This window comes from Corvus hawaiiensis, chromosome 10, assembly GCF_020740725.1.
Source record: "Corvus hawaiiensis isolate bCorHaw1 chromosome 10, bCorHaw1.pri.cur, whole genome shotgun sequence".
Taxonomy (NCBI): domain Eukaryota; kingdom Metazoa; phylum Chordata; class Aves; order Passeriformes; family Corvidae; genus Corvus; species Corvus hawaiiensis.
In genome coordinates, this window is record NC_063222.1 from 26344004 (window position 1) to 26365513 (window position 21510).

At 44.0% G+C, this 21510-nt stretch overlaps 1 long non-coding RNA gene across 1 annotated transcript in view; it reads right to left on the bottom strand.

The window, feature by feature from the left end:
• LOC125331051 overlaps positions 1-21510 on the bottom strand; it is a 59995-nt gene that overhangs the window by 25778 nt on the left and 12707 nt on the right. The window contains exons 5-9 of the long non-coding RNA XR_007205840.1: positions 18534-18657; positions 18049-18226; positions 12576-12695; positions 2628-4156; positions 671-900 (exon numbers count right to left, since the gene is read on the bottom strand). This is a non-coding gene — a long non-coding RNA (uncharacterized LOC125331051). The remainder of the gene's footprint in view (positions 1-670; positions 901-2627; positions 4157-12575; positions 12696-18048; positions 18227-18533; positions 18658-21510) is intronic.

Below are 21510 nucleotides of genomic sequence, written 5' to 3' on the forward strand. Positions count from 1 at the left end.
GGGATAGAGGTTTCAGAAGCACTTCAAGATAAATTGCATTTCATAAATGATTTCCCTGAATAAGGACTTTTAGTCTGAGTTTGAGACAGGGCCTAACCTAAGGGTATAAGCTCGGTTCTGATTCATTCAGTAGCACATCTGTGAGAGGAATATTAGAGCAGCCTTAAAACACTTGAGTGTTCTGGGCAGAGATGTTTATTAGGGATTTCATAGCCCATCCTTCAAACCAGACCTTAACCAAATTCCCCAAGCTGACAGAAATAATAAAGTTCCCAGGTTTCTTACTGAAATATTGTAATATCTAAAGATGAGCCTACCTCTCCTTCCTGAGATCATTTCAGTAAATTAGTATTGAGTTATACAACCTAATGAGGGAAATTAATTTCCTAAAATTACCTTCCATGAGTGAAAACAGGCATAAGGAATATAATCAGAATTTTTTTTTAAGAGGAAAGAGAACCACAGTGAACGGAAGAAACTGGGATGTCTCGGATGGAAAAGCACTTCATTTTCCTTCCAAAACAATTTTACATAATAATTCTATTTTAATTCTCCCACTGACTTCTATCCAATCTCTCTTCACTTCAAAAAGATCTGATGATTGCACAGAAAAAGCTTTTAGTTTCTTAGGTATCAATTCCTTACAATCGACAATAAATCTAAATATTACCTATATAGGATTTCTTCCAGGGTCTTTGAATCCCCTCAGAAATATTTCTTCAGATAGGAGCTCGCAATATGAACAGCTCAAGTGGGACACACTTTTCTCCTTCTGTATTATTAAAAACTCCTCCAGAGGTGCAGTTTTCTGGTTTTATTCTAGGAGGCATCTCCAAATCCAGGCATAAGCATTAACGGCCAGAACACGGCCCTGTTGCATTCAGTTCCCAAAGCATCTTTCTGTGAATTCATGAGAAGAGATTTTACAGTTTTGTGAGAAAAGAGACAGTTTGAAATTTTAAAAAAAGTAACACAATGACAACAACCCCCCAAAATCAAAATAGAACAACCCCAAAACCCAGCAGATTGTCTTTCCCACTGGACAAGTCTGTCCTGACAACTTCCTTCCTGACAAAGAATGGGAAGTGCTGCAGAACAGGACCTCCCTGCCCATCCTGGGCATTCCTTCATGGAGATGGATCAGCTCAGCTTCTCTGGACTTTCCTCTACACCAAAGGACATTCCAGGTTTCTTGGGTCATCATGGAATCACCTTCCATAGACCAGGTTGTTCCAAACCTTGTCCAGACTGGGATAGGGCAGGGATCCAGGGGCAGCCACAGCTTCTCTGGGCACTCTCTGCCAGGGCCCCACCACCCTCACAGGGAACAATTCCCTCCCAGCATCTCATCTAACCGTCCTCTCTATCAGCATGAGGCCACAAAGCTCCAGGGAGGGTGGAGAGGGGCACAGGCTCCCAGCGTTCCTGGAAGGACACGGCAGTCCTGGTACCACGTTCCGTCGGTTTTAGTGCTTAATGAAAGACCTCAGGCAGTCCAATTCCTGCTCCTCCCTGGGAAAGCCTGCCAGGTGTATTCCCAGGCCAATTATTGCTTTCACAAAGTGCTCTAAATCTGTCAAGAAGCACAAGTGCGAAGTACAGAATAAAAACACCGTGAGGATTGTGAGCCACTTGTTACAAGAGGAGTTTCTCCTTGCAGAGGGAGCAGTGAGAGTTGGCTTCCCAACGGCAGCACTGCTGCCAAATTCAGGTGTTAAATACTATTAACACACACCAAAACATTTGTACTCTTTTTTTTTTTTCCATTGGAAAATAAATGTTTATTCTCCAACACAGCTGTATGATAAATACTTTGCAAGCTGCTGCGGGAAGTCCAGGAAGGTTCCAAGAATTTCTCCCACTCCTGGGAGTACGAGCAAAGGGAGATAATGCATTTTATCTACAGGAGTTGCAGCATCTCAATGGATGTGGATGTATTTTCATAATAAAAATAAATAAAACAAATGAATTAAAGTGTTGCAATCATTTTCCCTAATGCACAAATCCCCACATCTTCTCACCTATTTGGCATTATGCTGGAAGTAGAATGATGCAATTATTTAGGTTGGAAAAGACCTCCAGGGCCATTGAGTCCAACCTGTGACTGATCCCAGAGCACTGAGTGCTATGTCCAGGCATTCCTTGGACACCTCCAGGGACTCCAACCCCTTTGCAATGCCTGACTACCCTTTCCATGAACAAATTCTTCCTGATCTCCAGCCTGAACCTCCCCAGGCACAGCTTGGCGCCATTTTCTCTTATCTTGTCACTACTGAGTTGATTTCCTGAAAAGTGGGAAGGCTTTGTTATTTGGATTCAGCATTTGAGGAACCTCCCATCCATCTGACGTGAACGTGTCAAAGCTTCTCATCCAAGGTAATTTCTTCTCCTCAGACCTGTGATTAAAGGCTGTGTGATGTCCCCTCAGTCCCCCAGAGCTGCTGGCCTGTGCCCAACCAGGGCAGGTGTTTTGGCTGGGCTCAATTCAGATTTCCATCTGAAGCTTGCAGGTTTAACTCTCCTACCAAAATAGCCCTGATCCAGGCTGAAAGCTCTCCCAGACTGTCAATATTCTCAATATTCCCCACGTTTTGGCTCCAGGCTCAATCTCAGGGCTGGGTGCTCACCTCCAGTGGCTGGAGCTCTGTCATTGTCAAAGATTTGCTTGGAGAATCTTCAGAAACCTCCTGTTTCATGGAATGCAACTTGGGAAGATGTTAGGTGGGAAAAGGAGACAAGATTTTATAATAAGCTGAACAAAACTACAGGATTGATGGTGACTGTCAAGCTAATTATGGAATGAATAGTGTCTGGCTCTGCAGTTATTAGTCAAATTCATTATTTGCTTAAAAATAACATTAAAATTTAACCAATGAAAGCATTTATTGATGGCTGGTCTGACTTTTTTTTTTCCTTTCCCTTGTCTAAATGTCACCCTGGTTAAGAAAACGTAAAAGAAAAAGTCATTAAATCATTTTAGTCATAAAACATCCACCTTTCATCATTTAAATAAATAGAAAAGTGAGATGTTATCTGACAGAGATTTAAGCTTATCAGCTATGCAATGAAATATTACAGACTTTCTGCAAGGGCCTTGCAATTAAATATAACACTATTTTCACTAAAAAATTGGCTTTATTTAATGGTAAATAACACAAATAAAGGTAAATAAATACCTGGAAGTGTGAACTCTTCCCATGTTTTTTCCATTTCCATACCTCAGCCTTCTCCCCATTCCAGTAACAATTTCTACCCAGGCAAAAGTTCCTTGATTTTTCTCCTGTTGAGCTTTGGTAATTTCTGCCTTGCCTGAAGAACTGAGCAGGATTCCAGGGTATCTGGCACTGAATACAGGAAGGTGACCCCATCTGCACACCCGATCCCCCAAAATTTGCACCTTTTGCTTTGTCTCACCTTGGTTTCTCCTCAGCAAATCTGCCAGAATTCCTGAACAAAACATCTGGATCTGGAGCAGGGTGGAGAAAATAACAGAAGGGGAAACCAGAAAAACAATTGGAAAGGCAATCAGAAAGTTTGGCATTCCTTCCAACCCGGATCCATCGGGATTTGTGGTGCAGGATTGAAACACAGGATCAGGAAGAGATGGGCTTTTTCTCTCCAGTTAAACTGGGAAAATAGAGCTGAAGAGAAGGAAAAGGAGGGAAAATCCAGGCAGATGCATGGTAGCCCAAAACATTCCAGTTGCAGGGCAGGAGCTCGGCGTGGTTGGATGGATTTTGGCTCGGTTTTCACTTGTCCGTCTGACGCCTTTACTCAGGAACAAGCAGAGCTCTTCGATTGCTCCTCAGAAAATAAATAAACTCTGCCTCCAAATGAGTTAAATGGCTCGAAAACCGAACTCCTCAGATTTTATTAGGGATTGAACAGCTCCAGGTGTTCCTAAGCCAAAATCAATAGGAAGATTAGCTAGCTGCAGGAGTCTGCCGAGAGATTACGGACAAGGCAGACATCGAACGGGAGCCGATGGATCCGGAGGCTGAGCACTGTCCCTTGGGATGGGCATGATCTGCACAGGAGCTCATTCCCACCTCCTACTCAGCTGGAATTCCACACTGAGCACCATGAGTCACCCATGGCAGAGGGTTGGAATGAGATGAGCTTTGAGGTCTCTTCAAACCCAAATTTTTCCACAATTCTGTAAGAGAAATTCATTAATCTAAGGCTTTTGCATCAGAGATCCCTTTGTCACAATCCAGATCATTTAAACCTGATCAATTTCCTAAGAACTTCATAAAATCTTATCATAAATCCCAGAATGGTTTGGGTTTGAGGGAACTTAAAGCCCACTGAGTCCTGTCCCTGCCATGGGACCTTCCACATACCAGGTTACTCCAAGCCCCGTCCAACCTGGCCTCAAACACTTCCAGCAATATTTCCAAAAATATAATTCCCTGACAAAATCCATTGAGGAATACATTTGCCAAGGCTGCATTGTCACCCTTGCTGTAGCTTTGGGCATGAGCAGCCCTGCAGCCTCTGTACCTCTGTCTCCCTAAGGGGATTTTTGTGCACTTCCATTGAAATACTTGTACAATTCCCACATGAAATGTTCCCACGGATGGGAGAAGTTACAGCCTGCCATTCCATTTGATTTAATATTGATATTTTTCCTTCACTTGCGTGTCAGTCAATGCCCTACATTAGGATGCAAAACTCCCTGAGCATTTTTAGCTATGTAACAGCTTTTTGATGTATTTTTCAGCATTTTACAAGTCTCGCATTTTCAGATGGAATTGAATTTTTGCCTGTTTTTAATGATCTCATTAATGGCTCGTCAGGTATCTGTGTTTCCACCAGCAGTTTTCCACCTCTGCAGTCCCATCATTCCAGACATTTCCTGTTGATATTGTTTTGTGAAGGCTAATGAGGCTTCACCTCAGAGCAGGAACGATCTGATTCTACACCAGCTGAGAATAGGTTGATCTGACAGATTTGGATGTAGCAAGAAGATGCTGAAAATAATTATTTGCAAATGTGTCTGAACTTGTGAAAGGAGTTAAAGCTTCTGTGCTGGTTTTTTTCCCTCTCTTTCAGAGTCACCTCTGCTGTGTCACTGTTGTCCTGGACCTTGGCCTCTCCAGCAGAGATTTAATTCAAATGTTCATAGAGCAACAGTTAAACTCCAGGAGTTAAAAACATCATTTTAAAGCCAGTTCCACATGAAAACGAATCTTTTAAACTTAATATTAATTTCGACAATATAAAGAAAAAGGTGTCAGTCTGTTCTCTTATTTCTCCTCATAATTAGACATATTTAAAGTTAAATACAAGAAATTCATTAATCATTTTTTATACTCGTAAAGCATTTCTCTGCTTGTTAAATGTAACAGAACCACACCTTTATTTTGTCTTTGCCAGGAGCTACTTCACACAAGAAATTTCTAGGATTATTTCAAAAAGTACTTTGCATTAGATAAAAGGAAATAAATAGAGAAGCCAAACTTCTTGCTGTCAATGAAATTAGTTTGTGTTTATAGTAACTATTAACATTACTATAAAAAATTCTGGGTAAAGTCAAGATATCAAATTCAATTCCAGAGATGGCACACCCAGACCTATGTAAGGCACCTGGATGAGTATCCTTGCATTATCCACAGGTTATTTCATCAACATCCTCATGTTCAGTCTATGATCAGACTATAATTTAATCATGATTCAAAGATACAACATTTGAAAAAACCTCAAACTTCTTACAATGACAGATTCCCTGTGCATAAAAAAAAAGCATTTTGGAGCCACTTCACCTGTGGGCACTCACAGCTTCCCTGCTTTTATCAACCATCTGTGACAAGAATCCTCCTCTGGTGGGGCTATAAAAAAGTGGAGAATCTCCACAGTAAAATTCTAAGGAAGGATTTCTGTTCAGCCACCAAGGATCTGAGAACTCCCCAAATTAACTCTACAAAGCAATGTGCCCTATCAGGGCTCTGCTTTGCTTTCCGCATTTAAAACAATGTCCTGAGGTTTTGTTTGATGGATTCAGACTTCCAAAGGGAGCAGCTCTGCTCGGCTGTCTCACCTGCTCCTGTTTTCCCCGACTCCTGCAGACATCAAAGGCAAGGTGGCTTTGTTCAGAGTCGAGGTGTTTTCACAGGGTTAAAGAGTGATAACAAATTCCTCTGTGTGATAATCCTCTCCAGGAGTTTTCATCCACTCTGAAGACAACAAATACTTAAAAGGGAAGGAATAACAAGAAGGAAAATGACCATTCAGCACTGTTCTCCAGTGCCTTCTCCGAAACCTTATGGTGGCCATAATCCATAGATCCATATGGAAGTTCAAACATTCCAATCCTAAAAATCTCTTTTCTAAGGTGGAGGATTTCACAGATTTCAAACATCTACAAACATTAAATGATACCAATGTCCTGCCTAAGACCAGCCTGACCTTCCCTGGTCACCGTGGTTCTGGATGAGGCTGAGTTCCCAAGGGGTGACACGGTGCCTTGGGCAGCAGGTCCTGGGGGTGGGTAACCTTTCTTCAGAGCTGTGGAATTGCACTGCTCGTGCAGAGCCAGCTCTGAGAGCATGATGTGACACTGCCCCTGACACGGCTCCATCCCTGTCAGTCACACCTTGATCCCCGTCATGGCTCCATCCCTGTCACGGCTCCATCCCTGTCACAGCTCCATCCCCAACACAGCTCCATCCCCAACACAGCTCCATCCCCAACACAGCTCCATCCCTAACACAGCTCCATCCCCATCATGGCTCCATCCCCAACACAGCTCCATCCCCAACACAGCTCCATCCCTGTGTAGCGGGTTGAGTTTGAAACCGGGCAGAAACACCAATTAAATGTAGTGGTTTTGATTCAAAATATTCATTATTTATTTATTTTCCTTCTGTGAGATAAGAATTAGGAGAAAAGCAAAGCAGGCCACAAACCTTAAACAGTTGCAGTACAATGAAAGAGCTTTATTACTAACAGAATTAAAAGTAAAGAGAAAACAACAAAACAAAATTAAAGTAAATTTCCACACCCCCCCCCCCCTCTCTTTCCAGCACTTCTCTCCTTTTATCCAGCTCACACAAGGGATAACAGAACATGGGATGTTAGTCAGTGTTGTAGTTCTTGAAAAGTCTCTCTCTTATGCTTAAGGAAAAAAAGGGTTTTCCTTCAGTTGCACGTGGTTCCCAAACTGCCACCAATAGCAGACCCGCCCGGAAACAAACAGTCTGCTGTGTGTAGACATCTCTCCCATGAAGAATTTCACAGTTCTTTCACACTACAGAACATGGGCCATCACATGGGGTTATTCATCTTTTTAAGGATAAGTTATTTTGGCCTGCACACAGAGGCTTTTCTTCGCCACAAGTCTCTAACAGCCTCTTACTACTTCTATATAGCCTGGCATAGGCACTCTTCACAAACTTCATAGGCACACGTTGATTCTCCACCCCCCCGCCCCCCCATGTTCTTCAAATGGATTAAAGAGACAAACAGTTTGTGGTATTACAGTTTCTTACCACGGCATGCAAGAAGGTTTCTTTTAAGCTGCGCGCCAGAATCGCGGCACCGCCCTCTTTTCTCCCGTCGCCATGCTCAGCTCCGTCCCACGTGACTCATTTCTCTTTCTCTCTGACTCTGAAGCCGCCATGTTGAAGAGTGTTCTTGTTCGGGCTTTACGGTGGGGAAAGCCTCGCTCCCTCTGTGCTGCTGGCTGCGTGGTGTCCTCTTCAGTTCAGCACGGAGTGTGCTGGCTGCAGACAGGAGGCTCTGCCGGCTCCCGCTGGCTCCGCCGGCTCCGCATGGAGAGGAGAGGGACCCGCCTGTCCCCAGAAGCCGCGCTAGATGGGTTTAGCTGTGAGCAGTCCATGGCTGGTTTTAGCTGCCTGCGGCTCTGGGACAGTCCCCCTCAGTGACCCAGGGTCCGTGCCGCAGCGTTGGGAAAGGGGGAAAGGGGCAGTGGCCCCGGCCCGGCCCAGCGGGGCCGGGAGGCTCGGAGCCCCCCCACCTTCCAGCAGGCGAGCTCCGACCAAAAGGGGAAGTCCCGCCTTTCGGTGCGGTTTAAATATGTAAATTGTGAGAAGCGTAATTGGTCTTAAAGACTGTCCATCAACTCAGGGTCAACCCAACACATTCCACCCCTCGCTTCTCAAAATTTACATATCCAAAAGTTACTTAAAATAGCAAAACCAGAGCTAAAAGAAAACAAATTACATAAACCTCCACCCCTAGAATTTTTACCACTACTACAAAGCAAATTTCTTCTATTATTCTACTTAATTTTATAACTTTCTACTTGCTTTGCTTATTATTTTCTCCTAATTAATCTTCATCTCACAGCGCTCATTAATTGCCCGCATTCTCCACCATAAATGTAGCGGGTTGAGTTTGAAACCGGGCAGAAACACCAATTAAATGTAGTGGTTTTGATTCAAAATATTCATTATTTATTTATTTTCCTTCTGTGAGATAAGAATTAGGAGAAAAGCAAAGCAGGCCACAAACCTTAAACAGTTGCAGTACAATGAAAGAGCTTTATTACTAACAGAATTAAAAGTAAAGAGAAAACAACAAAACAAAATTAAAGTAAATTTCCACCCCCCCCCCCCCTCTCTTTCCAGCACTTCTCTCCTTTTATCCAGCTCACACAAGGGATAACAGAACATGGGATGTTAGTCAGTGTTGTAGTTCTTGAAAAGTCTCTCTCTTATGCTTAAGGAAAAAAAGGGTTTTCCTTCAGTTGCACGTGGTTCCCAAACTGCCACCAATAGCAGACCCGCCCGGAAACAAACAGTCTGCTATGTGTAGACATCTCTCCCATGAAGAATTTCACAGTTCTTTCACACTACAGAACATGGGCCATCACATGGGGTTATTCATCTTTTTAAGGATAAGTTATTTTGGCCTGCACACAGAGGCTTTTCTTCGCCACAAGTCTCTAACAGCCTCTTACTACTTCTATATAGCCTGGCATAGGCACTCTTCACAAACTTCATAGGCACACGTTGATTCTCCACCCCCCCGCCCCCCCATGTTCTTCAAATGGATTAAAGAGACAAACAGTTTGTGGTATTACAGTTTCTTACCACGGCATGCAAGAAGGTTTCTTTTAAGCTGCGCGCCAGAATCGCGGCACCGCCCTCTTTTCTCCCGTCGCCATGCTCAGCTCCGTCCCACGTGACTCACTTCTCTTTCTCTCTGACTCTGAAGCCGCCATGTTGAAGAGTGTTCTTGTTCGGGCTTTACGGTGGGGAAAGCCTCGCTCCCTCTGTGCTGCTGGCTGCGTGGTGTCCTCTTCAGTTCAGCACGGAGTGTGCTGGCTGCAGACAGGAGGCTCTGCCGGCTCCCGCTGGCTCCGCCGGCTCCGCATGGAGAGGAGAGGGACCCGCCTGTCCCCAGAAGCCGCGCTAGATGGGTTTAGCTGTGAGCAGTCCATGGCTGGTTTTAGCTGCCTGCGGCTCTGGGACAGTCCCCCTCAGTGACCCAGGGTCCGTGCCGCAGCGTTGGGAAAGGGGGAAAGGGGCAGTGGCCCCGGCCCGGCCCAGCGGGGCCGGGAGGCTCGGAGCCCCCCCACCTTCCAGCAGGCGAGCTCCGACCAAAAGGGGAAGTCCCGCCTTTCGGTGCGGTTTAAATATGTAAATTGTGAGAAGCGTAATTGGTCTTAAAGACTGTCCATCAACTCAGGGTCAACCCAACACACCCTGTCATGGCTCCATCCCTAACACAGCTCCATCCCCATCATGGCTCCATCCCCAACACAGCTCCATCCCCAACACAGCTCCATCGCCATCATGGCTCCATCCCCAACACAGCTCCATCCCTAACACAGCTCCATCCCCATCATGGCTCCATCCCCAGCACGGCTCCATCCCACACAGCTCCATCCCCAACACAGCTCCATCCCCATCATGGCTCCATCCCCATCATGGCTCCATCCCCAACACAGCTCCATCCCCAGCACAGCTCCATCCCACACAGCTCCATCCCCAACACAGCTCCATCGCCATCATGGCTCCATCCCCAACACAGCTCCATCGCCAACACAGCTCCATCGCCAACACAGCTCCATCCCTGTCATGGCTCCATCCCTAACACAGCTCCATCCCCATCATGGCTCCATCCCCAACACAGCTCCATCCCTGTCATGGCTCCATCCCCAACACAGCTCCATCCCCAGCACAGCTCAATCCCACACAGCTCCATCCCCAACACAGCTCCATCCCCATCATGGCTCCATCCCCAACACAGCTCCATCCCCAACACAGCTCCATCCCACACAGCTCCATCCCCATCCTGGCTCCATCCCCGTCACAGCTCCATCCCCGTCACAGCTCCATCCCCATCACGGTTCCATCCCCAACACAGTTCCATCCCCATCATGGCTCAATCCCCAACACAGCTCCATCTCCAACACAGCTCCATCCCCGTCACAGCTCCATCCCCAACACAGCTCCATCGCCATCATGGCTCCATCCCCAACACAGCTCCATCCCCGTCACAGCTCCATCCCCATCATGGCTCCATCCCCAACACAGCTCCGTCCCCATCATGGCTCCATCCCCATCACGGTTCCATCCCCAACACAGGTCCATCCCCAATATGGCTCCATCCCTGCCATGGCCCCATTCCTGTCACAGCTCCATCCCTGCCATGGCCCCTTTCCTGTCACAGCTCCATCCCCCCCATGGCCCCATTCCTGTCACAGCTCCATCCCCGCCATGGCTGCATCCCTGTCACAGCCCCACCCCCATCATGGTCCCATCCCTGTCATGGCCCCATCCGCACGGGCTGGGGGTTGTTTTCTGCTCTCTGAGGCCCTCACTCTGCTGCAGTGCCCTACTTTCCTCTTCTGCTTTGCTAAAGTTTAAGTAAAAAAACCCACCCAATCAAAACTCCCAAGTGCCTCAACAGCAAACCCACAAACAAAGAAACTAGCGACTACTTTTTAACATGGGATTGAACGTTCTTAAACAGTTCTGGAAAATAAATAAGACTCAAATCCTGTAATTCATTCTTCTATACCTGAGGCAATACAATGTGCATTTTTGTAGGTTGGCTTTTTGCTTCCAATAGCTTTGTAATAGTCTTATCCAAAAGATGAACTGCAAACTAATTTTCCTTTTTTCCTTTTTTTTTTTTTTGGCATAAGGTTCTTTCCTCTCTTGGAAACAAAGATTTAAAGAACAGAGATTTTGTTTTAAGATCTACAGCAAATAGGCCTTAGATTTGATTATTTACATTTGAATATTAGAAGACTTTAAATAATCTGACTGTGAAAGACAAATAAACTAAGCCTTCAGAACTGAGAGAACAGAGTTTTAATCATGTTTTCTGAGAGGAAAAGGATAAACTCTAAAATGTAGGTTATTACTGCTCTCTGAAATATCATTGCAGTAGCAGAGTGAGAAGATAGAATGATCTGAAAACTGTCTGGGCATTTGAAGAAAAAGTTTAAAATATTCAAAGTAGCAGAGAAACTGAAGGTTTGTAATAAACACAGCATCTTCTAGGGAAGAAGGGATGATATAACTGTTGGGATGAGTCCCATAATTATAAGACACGGCCATGACAGGCAGCAGAGGGAGTAAACTCAGTTTAACACAGATTATTTGGTTTACACTAGTTTAATATACACAGATATACTGGTTTTATACATAGTTCTGAGCTAGTAAGAAACTGTAGACCAAAAAGCAGTTCATCCTTTGAATTCAAAATTCAATCCTGACTATCGAAGCAGTTGGTTTAACTCACTGGTTATGGATATTGCTCTACCATGGGTCTAATTCCCACATCCCACATGGAGATCTTCCCCAGTTTTTAGTGGCTTTGCATCAGTGTAGGACTAAAATCCACCCACAGAACAGCACAGTGGGAAAAGTTCCAATCGCAGGACATCTGGATCATCTTTCCATTATAACATTTCCCACTGTCTTAGTGCTGGCCAGCTCCACAGAGGTGCTTTTGGGAATGTCAGTGCTCCAGGATTCACTTCTGCTCTCCACTCTCACTTCTGTGCTTCATCAGCCTGGTTAGGATTTAATGGGAGTTCGTATTGCAGCACCAGAGAACTCAATTATGCAAAATGAGGCTGGTGATAACTGGGCCATTCCTCCATGGGAAGTCTCAGTTTTATAGACTGGAAATGGAGATGCAGGAATGGTAAAATCTTATTTACAGAGCAGATCCCTCCGTGGGCACTTAGAGCAGCACAGCCTTCATAGAGTAGCTGCAAACTGATGATATCAATAGTTTTCCAAGGATTTATTAATTATTTTAAACAGAGAGTCCAATATTCTGTCAAAAAACTTTTTGCTGTTGCATTGGGATGTCTGAAATCTTGATCATCATGGCTGTGCTTTAAATGTCATTTTTTCTCTTGAAATAACTGCCAAAACTACTCGTGGTTAGAACAGCCTGAGATATCCAAGATTACAGTGCACCCAAGGCTTCAAAATTAGTTATCTTCTATCCCAGCCCGCTTAATAAAACCTCCCTGAGTTCGTTAATAAGGAGAGATTTCAGGACAAAGTATCCAAAAATCCAAACCCTTGTAATACTCTCAGTCATGACCAGAAAAGGAGATGTAAAAACTTGACAAATCCTACCTTAGAGGAGTCCCTCATGCTCCAGGAGAAACAATACCCAGGAATCAGAAAAGTTTCTTGACATTATTCCGTGAAGAAAAGGACATTTGTAAAGGGATTCGTGGGAATTAGAACTGAAATCTGAAAGACAAATAGGATTTGATGATGAAGCTCTGATACAGAAGTTACAAAATGCTCTCCCAGTTTAAATCTGTTAGAATGCATTATAGAAGGACATATAAAATCAGTTATAATCTGTACAAATACAGTGCCTGCAGCTTTCTTCATGGAGTAGGGACACGAGGAATTACATCTCTTCCTAGGGAAGCTCCCCAGCCAGGAATTTGCCTCCAAATTTAAGGATAAAATAGAACATAGGAGTACACCAAAACAAGAAAATAAAGGCCAGAAGGATAAGAGAGAGTGCTCAGAGTGCACCATCAGCACCCTGACTCCTCTTTTGCTTATAAATATTATAGTAAATATAGTAAAAACAGGTTTTAAGAGTTTGGCGAGAAGTTAAAGAAGTAGATTTGTACATGGGCAAAGAACTACAAGACTGATCTCAGGACTAAATATTTTTTAGCTGTACATGGGATCTGTTGTCCCAGTGTGATCCTGGTAGGAGTCAGACCTGCAAGAAAAAAATGAGATTTCAGAGAGGTACAAGCTGTTAATAGCACTAGAAACAAATCAACCTATAGCTGAAACAATTTAAAATAGAAAACCTGGCTGAGAAATTCATAGGACTAAATTCCATGCTGCAAAAAATGGACTGGGAAAGGCATTATCAGCAGGTTTTTCAGTGGGCAAGATAGCCCTTATCACAAAAGATGTGATATGGACAAGACTTACGTGTGGAAGGAGATATTGGAAACCTACTATGGAAAACTGCAAGTGAAGCCTGAATATCAGAAAAGTTTTGATTAATGTCTCTTTTTACTCTTCTTCCATCTTTGCATTCAATTTCTGAATTAAAACATTTTGATTTCTGCCACTCACCAGCATAGACATCATGCTGAACTTTACCTTGCAAGAAATCTCTGCCACTGGAACGTGTCCCAACATCCTTTTAATACATTTCCTCTTTCCCTGAAAACACCGAGAATTGTTCCATTGATTCCGAGAGCGCTCGGATCAGCCCCGTGGGACTGGGAGATAAATGTGTTACACATTCCAGAGTGAATCCTTAAAAAGAGGCTGCAGGAAGATTAATACCTTTGCAGCCATTGTTTCCACAGTGCCAATAAAGAATAGGAAGGAGAACGGATTACGACTCCGGACAATCTATCCCTAAAAAAATCACTGGGAAAGTGCTACACTTTTCTTAATGGCACAGATATTTTTCCCACTCAAGGAAGTGTGCACAGATCAGGGAGGTTGTTGTTGTCCCATCCCTGGAAGTGTCCAAGGCCAGGTTGGAGCAATCTGGTTTTTGGAAAGATTCCATGGAGTTCCACCATGACAGGGGTGGGAACTGGATGGGATTTAACGTCCCCCCCAACCCAAAGCAATCTGGAATTCTATTTTTTTAAGGCTTTTTCTTCAAGGATTTGCTGCTCTGATCCAAACAGGTAGCACAAGGTGACTCAGAGCTGGCAGGTCACAAAGAAGTAGCACAGCACAAATAGCGAGCGCTTATTTCAAATTAGTTCTGGTCAATATAAGGACTTAAAAATTTACCCAAGGCAATTGTCAGATAATTTCAAATAATGGGGGTATCTGAGAAAATTGGTCTCTGCTGGTGGATGTTCTCTGAAATCACATTGATCAAATGACTTATGAATTATTTATTCAGCTGTGCCCTTAACCTGAAAAGTGAGAGTTATTGATTTTGCTTCATATATCATACTGTGGGCTCAAAATAGTGGGGAAAAACACCTTGAGAGAGTGGCAGGGAAACAGCCCCTCAGCCTGTGTTTATCTGTCCTGGACCACAGATAGGAGTGTGTTAGTTAGGAGTGATTCTGGCTTCAGTGGCATCTGCAAAACACCATAAAGAGGATTTTTCCTTAGCAGCATGGAGGGGTTTGAATAGCAGAACAATACTTTTGGTTTAGATTTAAAATAGAAGTATTTGATTTCAAACAGAACCGATGTTTCAAGCTTAAACTTCAATATCCAAGGAGAACAGTGAAGTGTTCGTGCCACCGGATTAACAAGCACGGTCTGGGGAAGAGCACTCAAACTTTAAAGAGAATTTCTGAGGAAAAACTGCAAATGTTTGCTTGTTTTTAGCACTGACTTACACAGAGAACAGTAGAAAAGGAAGGGAAGAAGCAACAATATCATAAGTTACAGTCAAAAGAAGTAATAAGTATTAATTCCTTCTCATTAATACATAATTACAAAGAAAACACCACGGACTGGTGGACACCACCTTTGTGACGAGGTACAAAATGAGCATTAAGGCCTTGGAATAAAACAGCCAGAGATTTCCCATGGGATTCCTGGTCCGTTAATCTCCCTCTCATCCCTATCCAGCTTTTTTGTATCTTCTTTGGACTCGGTGACAGGGGGAGACTCATGAGGTTCCAAAGTATTATTGTTAAAATAACGGATTACAAGGACAAAGTTCGGCACCACCGTGCCCTGAACAACTTCAGATCACAACAGTTTCCCAAAAAATTCAGGCTTGGAAACTGTATTCCCATGTCCCACGAAGGAAAATACTCACTCTTAGTTATGTGACTTCTTTTGACTCCAGTGGGAATCAAGAAACCTGTGACAGACGCTTGGACTTTTTATTTTTTGTGGCTTCACGCAGCAAACTTTGGGAATCACGACTCCAAAAGTGTGCCCATCTCCAACTGTTGGAAAATACAGGAATAAGATATTGAGGAAAAGCATCATTCCATGTTTTGTGGGTTTTTTTGTCAAATATTTTCATTGTGTTGTAAATTAATACCTTTATTAATTCAAATGAAGTCTCAAAGTCGTGAAGGGAGGAGTCAGATTTGAGGACACTCTGCCAAAATTTGTTAAATTCCCCTTAAATTTAGTGTTTGTTAGAAGATAGTTCATAACCTACAATATGATACAGGGCTTAAAAATGAACCATTTGGGGATGTGTGGGGCTGTCACATCTATGGAATGGAACATCTCTTCCTACAGGGAATTTTGATGAACTATGGGAGAAGAATTGAGTATTTTATTCCCTGTCCCCCTCCCTGCTCTGGAGTAAAATCCATCCTGTGAGGGCAAAAAAAAAAAAATACAGAAAAAAATCAATATATATATATTTCTCCTTCCAAATCACAGCTGGCAAATTAGATCCACATTTCTTTGGGAAAAATTGCTTTAGCACAAATCATCTCTATCAAATGAGATTTCAAATATCTTGTGTTTCCAAGGTTTTCATGGCTGCTGATATAATACAGTTACTATATAGGAAGAGTTATCCTCTGTCCTGGAATTGTTGACATAATCTTAGCATCATATTTCACATTTTGGGAGATATTTTGGCTACATGTGCTTAGCTGGTGCACTTTGGGGACTTCAGAGGTTGGCTTTGCCATGGAAACAGCGTTGACTGATGGCCAAATTTTCAAAAGAGGGGTACAAGGATAATTCCATTTTCCACAGCTGATGGACAGCGGGATAGGAGGAATTGCAACTGATCTCACTGTGGAGCTGGACACGTCAGGAAACTACTGGAAAAATGCTGATTGTTTCACCTGTTGAGTGAAACTGCCTCCCAGAGAACATTTGGGACACATGGGAAGTGTCGCAGTGACAGAGCAGGGAGGCAGCACAAAGGAGGAGCCAAAGTCACACTGAGCTCACTGACAATGGGAACACCCTGGAGAGGATGAATAAGTTAATGTCAGGTATTATTTGGAATGTATTGTCCTGTGCTGTGAGATCATTTTCAGCAGGATTGGGAGCACACAGCATTTTATGGGTTTACATCTCAAACCCACGTCCTTTTGCCAAGTGGGCAGGAAGGCACCACCCAGGACAATCAAACTTCAAAATGCTTTTGATAAAATTTCATAATTGATTTTTGAGGCCCCCACCAGCAGTGCTCTGGATTCGCAGCACAGGAGGGGTGAGGAGCTGCTGGAGCGAGTCCAGAGGAGGCACCAGGATGATCACAGGGATGGAGCAGCTCTGCTGGGAGCAAAGGCTGGGAGAGCTGGGATTGTTCAGCCTGGAGAGGAGAAGATTTGGGGTGACCTCAGTGTGGCCTTGCAGGGCCTGAAGGAGCTGCAGGAAACCTGGAGAGAGACTCATTACAAGGGATGGAGGAACAGGTCAGGGAATGGCTCCCCACTGCCAGAGGGCAGGGAGAGATGGGATATTAGAAACTAATTCCTCCCTGTGAGGGTGGGCAGGCCCTGGCACAGGGTGCCCAGAGCAGCTGGGGCTGCCCCTGGATCCCTGGCAGTGCCCAAGGCCAGGTTGGACATTGGGGCTTGGAGCAGCCTGGGACAGTGGGAGGTGTCCCTGCCATGGCAGGGGTGGCACTGGATGGGCTTTGAGGTCCCTTCCAACCCAAACCATTTATGATTCTATGAAGAAAAAAAAGAACTTTGCAGTTTCAGTCCCACTCCAGAGTTTGTGGATTCCTCTGGGCTCTGCCAGAGTTGCTCGCTCCCAGTTTTTCCCTCAAAGACCTGGAACATCCGTGTGCCAGCTGAAGGCTCCACAACCGTGTGCTGTTGGGACAAAGCAGCAGGGGAGGCACTGAAATTTCAAATTTTAATATTTTACCATTTATTTTCTTTTTGTGAAGAAAAGAAATTTCACAGAATTGCAAATGAGCAGAATTTTGCATGCAAAAAGACAGTAGGACTTGATTTTTTTTTTCCAGATTGTCAGAAATATAAAAGAAAGCCTTTGTCCCCTAAAACAGGAATTATCACTAAGTAGAAATAAACACATTTTACAATTTATGATGCACCAGTGGTTAAGCTTGTGAATCAAAACATTGCTGTTTGGAGCTGTGCCTTCCTTCACCTCCTTTTAAATCTCTTTGTCTCTGTAGTACAAATTCCTTCCTTTTCTCTCTTACAGGAGAAACAGGGGCTGATAGCAAAAAATTAATCTATTCAACAGCAGCAGAATTTGTCAAAGCTTGATCTATGGCTCACTCTGCCTCTGAAAAACAGCTTTTCATAGAAAGTTGATGGGTTTTTTTCATTACTGAGGCAGCTCTCTATTTAATAACAGCGTTCCAACGTGCTGTTGATCCATGTATTGGAACAACTCTTACAGTTCGGGCTGGCCTGTGGATTTATTAAACATTTACTGGCATTTTCTCCAAGGTCAAGGCCATGCACGTGCATAGATAAAGACAATGAAATGGAAGGGGCATGTTCTGTATGGTTCCACATTATCTAAAACTGAGAAATATTTAAACCACAAAAAAACCCAGATTTACCCAGTAAATGGATTCATTTAAATCACATTTCATTTGGGCAGTGTTTATGCAATGAATCTGAACTTAAATTCAGATGTAGGATTTTAAGAGCAAATAAATCTGAAATACCTTATTGGCTTCAGCCTGGCTACTCTGGATACACCCACGCTGCTGCGAAGAGAATCTCCCCAGCTGGAGACAATTCCTCGCCCAGTGAAAGATTCGAGGGTCTTCATTTTGAACAAATTGACACTAAATGTGATGGGAGCTCTGGGAAACAAAACTCCTCCCTGAAGGACAGATGCTTCTGTAGGGAGAAGAGAATCACAAAATCACAGAAAGGTTTGGGCTGGAAGGGACCTTAAAATCATCCCATCCCATCCCACCCCTGCCATGGCAGGGACACCTCCCACTGTCCCAGGCTGCTCCAAGCCCCAATGTCCAGCCTGGCCTTGGGCACTGCCAGGGATCCAGGGGCAGCCACAGCTGCTCTGGGCACCTGTGCCAGGGCCTCTCCACCTTCACAGGAAAGAATTTTTTCCTAATCTCTAATCAAAATCTCCCCTCCTAAATCTTAACGCTATTGCCCCTTGTCCTATCACCCTTTGGAGCACCTCCTGTGTCCTCTGCTGTGTTCCTGGGTTTATTTGTGGTGATCTCATCCCCTGTTGAGCATTCCAGTCCTTTCCTGGGCTCTGCAGTCCGTCCATAAATCCGGTCTGGTTTTATTGACAGGACCTGCAAAGCAGGAGCACAGAGATTGTTCAAAGCCACCTTCCACCCACCCCATCCTGAATATGGAATGATTTTTATAGGAAAAAAATCCTCGGGATTTCACAGATCAGCCTGGCAGAGGTTTCTTGTTCTTGTAAACAATTTTTGAGGCGTGTGAAGAGCTGCAAATGGCTCTGCTGTGAATCGATGCCTCTCAGGTATAAAAGGATGTATTGTCCCAGGATAATATCTCTGCTTTCTCCCTGGTTTTTTTCAATACTGTCAAAACAAATGCTTGGCTTGAAAATAATTCTCGCAATATTTTGGATTCCCACTTGCTCGACAAATACGAGCAAGTCAAAATTAGAGGGATTTGTCATGGCAGAACCAACTCCAGAACTAAACACAAGCTACATCCATCCCAGTGCTCTGTGTGCTGGGGAATCAGCTCCTAATCGGGGACAAATTGCCCACTTGGGGATGATCCAGGTGCCACACTGGGCATAAACGTTCGGGCTGGAGACAATGGCAGAATCCCTGCTCAGTGTGGAAACATTTTGTGATGTTTATAGAAGGCAAAAGGAATCAATATCCCAAAGCTTTGTTACAGGATTGCATTTCCTGGAATGATTCAAAGTCCCTCCCACCGATTTCCCAGGCAGTCATGAGCCTGTTGTCCCCTAAAAAGAGGGGATTTACAGGCTCTGCTTCTCCCACCGCCTTTTTCCCCAAGATTTATATTTAATTTGGGATTATCAGTTTTCCTTGTCCCATAACTCCTTCCAAGAGGGAACAGATTATTTCAAAATCAAAGTGCAATCTAAGAGTTTAGTTTGGTGCATTAAATGACATTTCCCATAAGGAAGGTTGATGGCCTTTCATGATTAATGAATTAATTGGGAAAACAAACCAAAAAAAGCCAAGGAAAATGGACACAAATGTCAGATTTTAGAAGATTTAACCATGAGGGGTAACAAGGAATCAAAGCTGGAACCACAAGCATGGAGAAAAATATAAATGATATTGCTGTGAGAAGTCTCAGATATTAAAAGATGTAAAAATTGTCCTTTATTGCAAAAGCAGCCTAAAGAAAATGCTTAACCAAATTCATCTGCACAGGGTCATTTTTAAAAATGGTTTTAAAATGTTATTAAACCAGACAAACCCTGGCACAAAAGAACTTCTGTAATTTTAGCAGATGATTACTAACTGCACTAATTAAGTAGCTTTAATTGACTCAATCCAAGTCAAGAGACAATTCACGTGGATATTGCTGCAAGACTCAGCAATCATCATCTCCACAAAGTAACTTCTAAATGAGTTATCCCGCAGCTTTATTATCCCAATATCTGCTCTCAGTCTGTGATTTACAGATCCCCAGGGCCATGATCACTAATGAGGCACTGGAGGTAACCAGGAAAAGTTTGGTCACTGTCCCTACACCTTCCCTGGACACTTTGGAGGGTCCCAAAATTGAGGAAGATAAAGAAAAGAAAGGGGACAGAGGGAATATAATTTTCTGGTTGATTACTAAATTAAGCTTTCTAAATTTCTGAGCACTTTTAAAATATTAAATGGTGTCTTCTTGCTTTCCCCTGAAGAATTCCTATTTTTCTGCCCTTCTTAATTAAAGAGATGGAATATAAAAATTCTTTTAAATGCAAAAAACCGAAACATTCTAACATTGGCAGACATTGCTTCTAAAAAATAATTTTTATGCCTTGAAATGTGACTTAATCTTATTGCTGAAAGTGGGCAGTTTAAAATCCTGGAATGGTTTGGGTTCAAAGGGACATTAAGGATCACCCAGTCCCACGGGCAGGGACACCTTCCACTATCCCAGATTGCTCCAAGCCCCAATGTCCAACCTGGCCTTGGACACTGCCAGGGATCCAGGGGCAGCCACAGCTGCTCTGGGCACCCTGTGCCAGGGCCTGCTCACCCTCCCAGGGAACAATTCCTTCCCAATATCCCATCCATCCCTGCCCTCTGGCACTGGGAAGCCATTCCCTGTGTCCTATCACTCCATGAACAGCACAACTCCATCAAAAAATCAATTAACCAATGGCATCACCATCCAGCAAAACTTTGGATAACTGAAGACACAGTCCTTGTTGGGGTCCCTCCCCTGCCGTGTAGCCCTGGCAGAGGGGCCCTGAGGGCACAGACACGGGGTTCCCCTGCCCCTGCTCAGCCTCATTCCCATTGGTTGGTTTGTGTTCCCTGCGCGGGCAGAAGGACCCTTGGTCCCGTGACTGGAACAGTTCCTGAGCAGAGCTCCGGCCATGCGGCTGGAGAAATAAACATCTCTCTGAAACAGCTAGCAAGAATCTGTCTGTCCGTATATATTTCCTTTCCACGGGACTCCTGGTTTGATATATGCGTGTTGCAGGATCCCCACTGCAACAAATGGTGGAGATTTGAGAGCAGAACGATCCCCGATCCCTAAGCGACTGATTTGTGTGAGTAAACCCTGGAAACTTTGGATTCCTCTTCTTGGTTTTGCTTTGCTATTCCATATCTAAACTATGGAGGAACGGTGGGAAGACTCTTGGCTCTCAGAGCCGCATATGGACATTTATCTTAAACTTAAAATGATTCTTGAACAACGATTTGTAAATTTTAGCTTGATTCAAGCTCAAAAAGAACTGAAACACTTCCTGGCATGGTTGTTTAAGAACTTTTTCTATGTTTCTTGGGATTTAATTCTTACCAAGGGCTTTTGGAAAACCGTTTGGACACAGTTAATACTGGAGTCAAGATATATGCCGATGGAAGAATATTTTCGTGAATATTATTTAGTTACCGAGACTGTTGAGCAATGTCAGCTGTGTCCTGGTGAAGGGAAGCCTGCCTCAGGGACCGTGCGGCCCAGGC